Source organism: Cryptomeria japonica, chromosome 5 (assembly GCF_030272615.1).
Source record: "Cryptomeria japonica chromosome 5, Sugi_1.0, whole genome shotgun sequence".
NCBI classification, from domain to species: Eukaryota; Viridiplantae; Streptophyta; class Pinopsida; order Cupressales; family Cupressaceae; genus Cryptomeria; species Cryptomeria japonica.
The window spans coordinates 138718665-138728774 of NC_081409.1; positions in this window are offsets into that span (position 1 = coordinate 138718665).

Genomic DNA, 10110 nt, shown 5'->3' on the forward strand with positions numbered 1-10110 from the left:
TACATTCGGGTATATTGAACCTTGGTTTTGAAGGCTGAGAGACCTCTTAATTGAGTTTATACCTCAACGCACCGAACGGAACCCTTACTTGATCCAATTAAAATTTGAAGCTACCCAATTCACCTCTGAAAGGTTGATAATCTTTGTGCAAGAGAGATAGTAACTCTCCCAAGACACTTGCCATATCGTGCCCCCATTAGTGTTTGGAGTCGGCTAATATGGCGTTGAGAATCCATTGTGTGAGACTCAACAACCGTATTTTGATTAGCTATTGGGTGTGTACCTAAGTCAGCAAGCAAAGTTTTTCTTCTCTAAGCGAACTTCCATAGGGTTTGCATGTTGTGATTGGAGTTACTATTCATACTACGTGTTTTCTGTGTTTTCATCCCTCAAACTAAAACTGGAATACTAAAACTGAAGAAAACAAATCAACAAACTCAGTGATCAAAACTTTGTCCGTGTCACAAACTAGTCTATCCTAGTAAAAAATCAATCCATCTCAGAATTGGTCATACTCAGTTGTCATACCCAGCCATTGAAAAACTCAGAATTTTTGTCTCTGTTTTGTTAAGTCATACGAGCCTGATCATTTGTTGTCCTGCACCATATCCTGTGTCATACGAGTCTGCTAATTTATCGCCCAAAGTTAATCCTCTGTCGTATGAGATCCAGAAGTCTATCATTCTAAGCTAAATCCTGTGTCGTACAAGATAGAACTGCACAGAATCATTTGTCGTACGGTACTAGGCAGCAACTCGTACGAAACATAACTGTTGTCATCCTGAAGTTGTTATATTGTCATACGGTCTAAGAAATTCTATCGTACTAGTCTCTGATTTTGCCAGTCTAGAATAGTCAAACCTATCCAAAACAGTCTACAGCGAGCCTAAAACTGGTTATAATCCTCTTGAGCATAAAAAACCTTGATAGTGTACCTCTGCCATTGTGCTGCATGATTTTGTCGATCATCTTTAAGCTAATTCAAACAAACATCTTATCAAACCTAAGTTAACTTAGATAACGTCTTACACAGGATAGATCACTCCTGAAACCAGACCAGATCTTAGTTACTTCTCTCAATCACTACATTAAACGAACTACTAGCTACAATTTGATCTTGACTTCTGCAAAACATTTGGCTCTCGGTCCTATCGGTTACAAATGCCTGTTCAAACTAGAAATTCTCACAACAAAAGAGACAAAGAAAAAGAAACACCCTTCTTGTCAAAAGACAATCCATTCTTTGTGGAAAACCCCTTTTACAATAAACTGTCCTTGTCACAGATACTAGTTTACGACATACCAATATTTGGTCAGCCCCTATCTCCCACCATGTTTGGGGAAAGATAAGATAGAGAAGCTAATAAATGAGATACTCACAATGACTTTAGCAATCATGCCACTGACAGTGATTCCTCATTGACTAAATCTGAGCTTCCTGAACCTCCCGAAGCCAAAGTACATAAATGTTAGGATGATAAACAATTTAGAAAATGATGAAGGTCATCATGGCTAGGGAAAAAGAAGACTATTTCCTATAATTAGCAAAGCAAGGTGCCAAACTCCCTACTGGTTATAATGTGGAGGCCCTCATCGCTAAAGAGGAAGAGATGCCATGGCGAAAAATAAGCAAACAAATGCAAACATTACAAACTGCGGTCACAAAACTACAAGACAAAGATAAAAGGCCAAAATAATATTCTTTGGACACAATATGCCCATTCCCATTCGACAAGAACCTTTACATGTCTCAATTTCCTTCAAGAGTTGAGATCCCAAAATTTGACAAATACGATGGCACCTCAGATCCTCAAGATCATGTTAGAGAGTTTTGTGCCGCCTGTATGGAGTTCATGCATGATCAAACGTACCTCATGCGCCTTTTCCCAAGGATTTTAGGGGGTCAAGCAATGGAAAGGTTTGCAAGCCTACCCAAAGGGATAAAAATGTTTGAAGAACTAATCCAACTATTTTTACAACAATACTCATACAACATTCATCACCCAGTCACTATGATAGAGCTTTACAATACCAGACAAAAGATAGGAGAACCCTTTCTCACTTTCCTCCAATGATGGAGAAAGATGTTCTCTAGATATTCACGGACTATCCCAGATCTTGAGAAAATGGATATCTTTGTCAACAACTTAGTCCCTGAATTGATGTACAGTGTCCAGATGCAAGTACATCCTTCATTCAACAAAATGGTAGATAACTCCCTCAGAATGGAAGATGTGCTTATAAACAAGGGAGATATATCACTTTGGAAAGAAACATCACAAGGTTCTACCTCTAAAGAAAAGAGTAAATACTGGAAATATGGAAAAGATAGCAATAAGAACATTGTTAATGATAGAGTGGTAGACACTGTCCAAGCAAAAACAAAATCCACACTATTTAACTTGGCCAGTGGCACGCAAGCACTCAAGGCAGCTGAAACTACAATAGAGAATTCCCCAAAGAAAACAAGAGAATGGTTTAAAGAAAAACCTTGGCTTTCAAGACCTAAGCATGATTTTACTCCTCTAGATGAATAATATGAATCTGCTTTTAAAACTTTATTGGCAAATAATCTGATAACATTGCCACATAACTCTAGACCATATGACCCAGAAATTAGACCCAAATGGTGGAGAGAAAACGAATACTGTGACTACCATCAAAACAAGGGACATAACATAAACAAGTGCATGAAATTCTAACATGAAATCCAAGATCTCATTGATGCTGGCAATATCGTTGTTGGAAATCACATGACTAATGCTGATCATAAGGCCTTTAAAGATCCCTTACCCACTTATGAACAAGGAGATTCCTCAAAATCCAAGGGAGGAGCTAGGGTTAATTATACCTACACTAACAATGATAATGTGATCAACATGATTGAATTTGTTCAACCTGAATATTGCAATGTGATCATAGTCCAGGATCACCAAAGTCAAGCACAAACTGCTAATGTCGTGACTCGTGCTCAAAAGAAGATCACTCTCCTAGGAGCTAGTTCCTCAACTTTTGATCAAATAACATCAAATCTACCAAATAGACAAACAAACACAATCATGGCCAAATCAAAACAACTAGCTTCATCATCTTCTCCTGGTTATAGTATTGTCGAACAATTGAAGAGAACCAATGCTCAAATCTCCATCTTAGAACTGCTTAAGATCTCTTCTACTCATAAAGAGGTCCTGGGCAAAGCTTTACTTAGTACCAGTGTCCCTAAAGATTTAAACGTAGATCTGTTTCAATCTATGGTGGGTCACTTGACTTCACCTCATTACATCACTTTCTCTAAAGAAGATGATAACTCATTGAGTCACCTGCATAACCAGCCATTACACATTGAAGCTATGATCCATAAACACTGAGTTAAAAGTGTTTTGATAGATGGAGGTGTTGGGTTGAATATTTGTACCTACAATCTATTGACACAGCTGGGATTCTCTGAAAACATTATTGATCTAACAAAGAAAATAACAATCAAGGCTTATGATGCAGAAGAAAGAACTTCTAAGGGTCTAGTACTATTACAAATTCATACAACATCTTATTGGGCAGGCCATGGATTCATGAAATGAAAGCAAAACCATCTACGTATCATCAATGCCTGAAATTTCCTTATAATGGAGTTGAAGTCAATATTCCTGCCGATACAAGCTATACCTGCAATGCATTAACATAGAGTGTTGATGCTTTTGTTCCTTATAATAGAGCAGCCTCCATAGCTGAAAGTTCAGAATCTTTGCTGAAATATTTACAAAAGAAATTGAAAATTACACACTGGCATAGATGGCTACAAAAAGAATTGCCCACCCAGAGAGAAGAAATAGATGGTAATTAAAATACAATTATATTAGCTATAATACCACATGTAGTAGAAGTCCCAGAGGATATGAGAGACAAAGTATAGGATCAGAGATTTGTTTGCACCACTAAAAGTTCCAGTCACATATACTGGCACACAACAAGTAGATGATTCAAAAACTGATTCAAATGAGTGTGAATGGGGTCCAAACCACATCTCAGATACATCTACTACAGAAACCTTTGAAGAATCTAGTGATATCATAGATGATGCACAAGAGATGATATGCCTAAGATTGCAAAAGGAAATAGAAGAAATCATACTAAAAAGACAAGAAGACTATGAACGATAGCTGAAGAAAGATCAGGACAAGAAGACTATGAATGACAGTTGGAGAAGACATTTAGTGTTGGCACCACTAAAAGTTCCAGTCATATATACTAGCAGACAACAAGTAGATGATTTAGAAACTGATTCAAATGAGTATGAATGGGGTCCAGACCACATCTTAGATACATCTACTACAGAAACCCTTGAAGAATCCAGTGATATCACATATGATGCACAAGAGATGATATGCCTAAGAATGCAAAAGGAAATAGAGGAAATTAGACTAAAAAGACAAGAAGACTATGAATGACAGCTAGAGAAAGATCAGACACAAGCAATTTCTTCACCTACCAACCCTCCTAATGAGATAAGACAAATCAGGTACGAAACTTCAAAAGAAGAACTAGAAGCTACGGAAATAGAATCAGTCATCAGTCTAGAGGAAGTTGAATGGAACAAATGATAGGTATTAACAAAACCATCAAGGTTATGTCCACAAGTGTGTCAAATACAAGTAATCAATGAATCAAATCATGAAGGAACTTGCAGCATCGAAGATGTGGGTATTGATACTATATATACTTTTACTAAGCCACTTGAAGATGAGTCAGAAACTTCATCCTATGACTCTGATGACTCAGACAGGAGCTCTATTTATAACAACAACTATTCAACAACACATTATGACTACTCTGTCATGAATGATGAGATATTGTCTGCTAATCCTGTTACTATTACACCACGGTATGTAGTCCAGTCTAAAGTAGGTGGCGACACTAGAAGTAGGTTGATTGGGTTAGGTCCAATAAATACTAACATGAATTTGGATAATCATGTCGTAACTCTTCCTGGTCTCGAGACACATACACAAGTTAGTCTTCTGGAACTCGACTAGTCAGTCCGAAACCATGATAATAGTACCGTGAACTTCCTTGAGCCTGTTCCAATCTTATCCTTAATACATCCTGAACTAATTGATCGTACTCTTTATAACCAACCCTTGAATGTACCTACTTTTGCCAATGACTATATGTTAGCCTGTTATCTCAATACAGTTGAACCCATGAACTCTTCCACTAGTGAACAGAGTGAAAACAGGACTGAAACAGATATCAAGTATCTTAGTCACAAAAATAAGAAAAATAAAAATAAAAGATCTGATGGCGAAAACCACATTGTGGCGGTGTCAAAATCTCAAAAAGAGAAAATAAAGGACGTACCTAAGGGTGAAAACCTTTCTGAGGCACCTAAAGGTGAGATACTTGTTGTATTGCCAAGTCATTTTCAGGAGAGATCTTCCATATTGATCGAGCCAACTCAGCCAGTGAACATTGGGAGTCAAGAAATGCCACACATCATTCATTTAGCTCAATCACTATCAGTAGAAGAGTTAACAGATTTCAGCAACCTTTTTTTAGAAAAGAAGATCAACTTTGCATGGACATACTTAGATATGGCAGGACTAGATCCTAATCTCATCATCCATCACCTCTCTATTACACCAGGAGTTAAACCAGTCAAGAAAAAACTCCATAAGATGCATCCCCATGTGGCACTGCTAGTCAAGGCTGAACTAGAGAAGTTGCTAAAAGCTAGATTTATCAGAGCTATAGACTACGCAGAATGGATATCAAATATAGTACCTGTATCAAAAGCAGACAAATCTATTAGAGTTTGCACAGACTTTAGGGATCTCAACAAGGCATGTCCGAAAGATGATTTTCCATTGCCCAACATTGACATGATAGTAGATATGATTGCTAGATATGAGATGTATTCATTAATGGATGGATTCTCTGGTTACAATCAGATCAAGATAGCACCTGAAGATCAAGAAAAGACAACTTTCATGTGTGCATGGGGAACCTTCTGCTAGAATGTTATGCCATTTGGGCTAAAGAATGTGGGAGCAACTTACCAAAGAGCGGTAACCACTATCTTCCATGATATGATGCATAAAAACATGGAAGATTATGTTGACGACACCCTAGTAAAAACCATGAAGAGATCTACACATATTCAAGAACTAGGCCTCATACTAGATAGAATGGAAAGATTCAAGCTCTGATTAAATCCTAAAAAGTGTGCATTTGGAGTAACATCAAGAAAATTGCTTGGTTACATAATTTCAAAAAAGGAATTGAGGTTGACCCTAAAAAGGTCCAAGCTATAATGGAAATGCCTCCACCCAAGAATATCAGTCAAATGAGAAGTTTACAAGGCCGTCTTTAGTCAATAAGGCATTTTATATCTCAGCTAGCAGACAAAGTTCAACCCTTCACAAACGTATTAAGGAAAGGAGTTCAATACAATTGGGATAAAGATTGTGAACAATATTTACAACAAATCAAAGAATATCTTTCTAATCCACCCATATTAATGCCACCGATTCAAGGTAAGTCATTGATTCTATACATACCAGCTATAGATACTTCACTAGGGGCACTTCTGACACAACATGATGACAATAAAAAGGAACGAGCTATCTATTACATCAGAAGAACATTGGTGTCATATGAAATGAACTACACTATAATAGAGAAAGCGTGCTTGGAATTGGTCTTTACATCACAAAAATTAAGGCACTAGATATGTTAGTACACTTCATTAAGCTGGTAGCCAAGATTGATCCGCTCAAATATCTTCTCAGTAAAGCAACACTTACAGGGAGATTGGCCAAATGGGTCATAGTTCTTACAAAATTTGATATTGAATATGTGGAATGTAAAGCCATCAAAGGACAGGTTATTCTAGACCAACTTGTTGGGGCTCCACTTGAAGACAATCAACCTCTGCATATAGAATTCCCAGATGAATCAATCATGCACCTTACTGAACAATCATGGAATATGTTCTTTGATGGGTCTTTCACTCAACATGGTTCTGGTGTCGGGATACTTTTTATTACTCCCCAAAAATACTCAATTCCAAAAGCATTATCTTCCCTTGCATGAGCAACATTGTAGAATATGAAGCTTTGGTAAACGAGATCAAGTTGGCCATCAAATGGAAGATTGTTGAATTACACATCTATGGAGATTCACAACTCATCATCAACCAAATAAATGACCTATATCAGACAAGAGATGAGAAATTGATGCCTTATAAGAGAATGGTGGATGATCTCAAGAAACACTTTACCTTCGTATCATTTTAGCAGATCCCCAGAACAACAAATAGAGCAGTGGATGCAATGGCCACTTTGGCATCTATACCATAGCTACAAGAGTCTAATTTTCGCTTTGAATTCCTGGTGGAAGAGTTACATTACCCTGCCTATGATTCTCCTGAGTCCCAGATCATCTGTTCTATTAGTGGACATGACTCATCTCATTATAGCCACATTTACTCTTACCTTCTTGACCAAGTTGTCCCTACTAATCTTTCCCGAAATAAAAAAAGGAACCTAATCCGAAATGTGTCATGGTATGTCATCATTGCTAACGACCTATTCAAGCGAGGCTTAGATAATACTTTGCTTAGATGTCTAGAAACTGAGGAGTCCCAACATGCATTATCCGAGGTTCACGAAGCTGTTTGTGGATCCCATTCAAATGGTCTAACTTTAGCACGAAAACTACTAAGGGTTGGCTACTACTAGCTAGACATGGAGAAAGAAGCTATAAAATTTTCTAAAACCTGTGAAAAGTGTCAACTACATGGGCACCTTATCCATGCTCCTGCAAGGGATCTCCTACCCTTTGTGACACACTGGCCCTTTCAACAGTGGGCGTTTGATCTAATTGGCCAAATATATCCCACATCATCTAACAGACACAAATTTATTATCCCTACCACTGAGTACTTCACTAAGTGGGTAGAAGCGGTTCCGCTCATCAAAGTAACTGACAAACAAGTAGCTCTCTTTATTCTTAATTATATCATCTGTAGGTATGGTATACCTTCATCCATTATAGCTGACAATGGAGGATAGTTCAAGAACAAAGATCTAGATGAACTCTATGAGAAATTTAAAATCAAACAACACTGGTCATCAGTATATTACCTTCAAGGAAATGGACAAGCAGAGGCATCTAACAAAAACCTATTGACTATCTTGCACAGAACAATGAACAAATCTAGGAAGGATTGGCATCTACAGCTCAATCCTGCATTATGGTCTTATAGAACAAGTATCAAAACACCTACTGGGGCTACACCTTTCTCTTTGGTGTATGGGTCCGAAGCAGTATTACCTATTGAAGCCTGATGAAGAGAGAAAATGCCTTGGTGAAAACCTGGTAATCAGGCACCTTGGTAAAAAAAAAAAAAAGGAAACTTTGCCAAGCAGGTGAAAACCTGGCAAATAGGTGCCTCTTGTACTCAAGCGCTCCATCTATCAATGCAATGTTGGCATCCCCACTTTCATGCATCTTTTGCTTTTGCTTGTACATATTTTAGTCACTTTTGTGACATCCTAGTTCATTGTAACCCCCATGGCTTGAAACCAATCAATGTCCTAGTCTTAAGTAATCGACAAGAACACGTTACATGTCCTAAGCAGTAACAACCAATTCATATTTTCATCAGTGATACCCGGTCGTCGACTCTGAGTCAGTTACCTATCTCCTGACTACTAAAGAGTTTTATCACTGAGTACACAAGCAAAACATTACTGAAAACAATCACTAAATAGTTTGAGATATGCATGGAAATTTTCTTTGTGTGTTGTCTTTTATATTGGTTTTTGATTATTATCCCTCTGAGTAACTCGAGGAAGTCTATTGTGACTAAGAGGAGCAAGGATTGGGGGCATAATATTTTCTTTGCTTTATGCTTGTAGGAATGAGCCCAATGATCTGGAAACATCTAAATTAGTTGGGTGTCTATGATAAGTGCCTTCACATTAAGGTGAAATCGCCTCACATACCTCGACTCCGCTTATTTGTATGCTACAGGGAGGTCCACATCATTCCTTTGTTCGTTTTGAGGGAATTTCTTTATCATGCAATTTAGGTCCGTGCAAAATTTGTCCAAGGATATGAACAAAAAAAGGGTCATTGCGGACAAGATCATTAATATGCACATGAAAAAAAAGGAACTCTACTCTGCCTGCTATAATTGTAAAATGTTCAATGATGAAAATTAAGCTGTTCAAATCCAGTGACTAAGTTTAGGTTGCATCTCATTTCGCATCTCATCTTGCATTTCATTCTGCATCTCATGAATTTTGAGTGATTTCAATATAATAACAATGCTCTCTTTATCTTCTGAATGAGACGTTGGAAGCATCATCATTTCTTCGCTAAGTGGTCTATTTTCATCATTTCTCCGATCGAGTGCTTGTGTTTTTGAGATATTAGCTGCATATATAAGCATCTTATATAGATTTATACATTTCATTATTACTCATTTGCATAGAAAAAAAATGATTTTTTTTTGCATTATTCATTATTCATTCACATTCATTTATTTGCATATGAAAAGAAAGAAAAATAGACATCCATGATCATTTGCATTGCATACATTCATGCTGAAAAGAAATGCATACATATAGAATAAAGAATATAAAAGACATCTCATAAATCGATTGACACAAGTACAATGAAGTCAAATAAGATCTCGTCTATATATCATATCAAGTCTAAGAGTACAAAATAATATCCAATGACATGTAAAAACTCCCATCGGAGCAAGAATCATATCGGCTACAAAAAAATGGGTGTGTCTACAAAAAAATACTATCCCAGCTACAAAAAGAAAAATCTAGCTGGCACCCTCTCCCTCATCGCCTAGTCGAGGAGGTGGAGCCTGATGACCGGGATCCTATCAAGGCACTCGAGCTCCCTCTAAAAGTGCCATATACTGTGAATAGGGGATCACCTTCTGCGCTACAAGGACTGCCACATTGTATGCTGCAACATTGTAGGTTGCCCTGCTGTTCTGATGTAAAACCTCCTATTGGAGGGTGTCTCGCTTTTCTCTCATCACCGCAACCTACCGATCGCGCTCTGATCTCAGCTCAGCCAATTGCC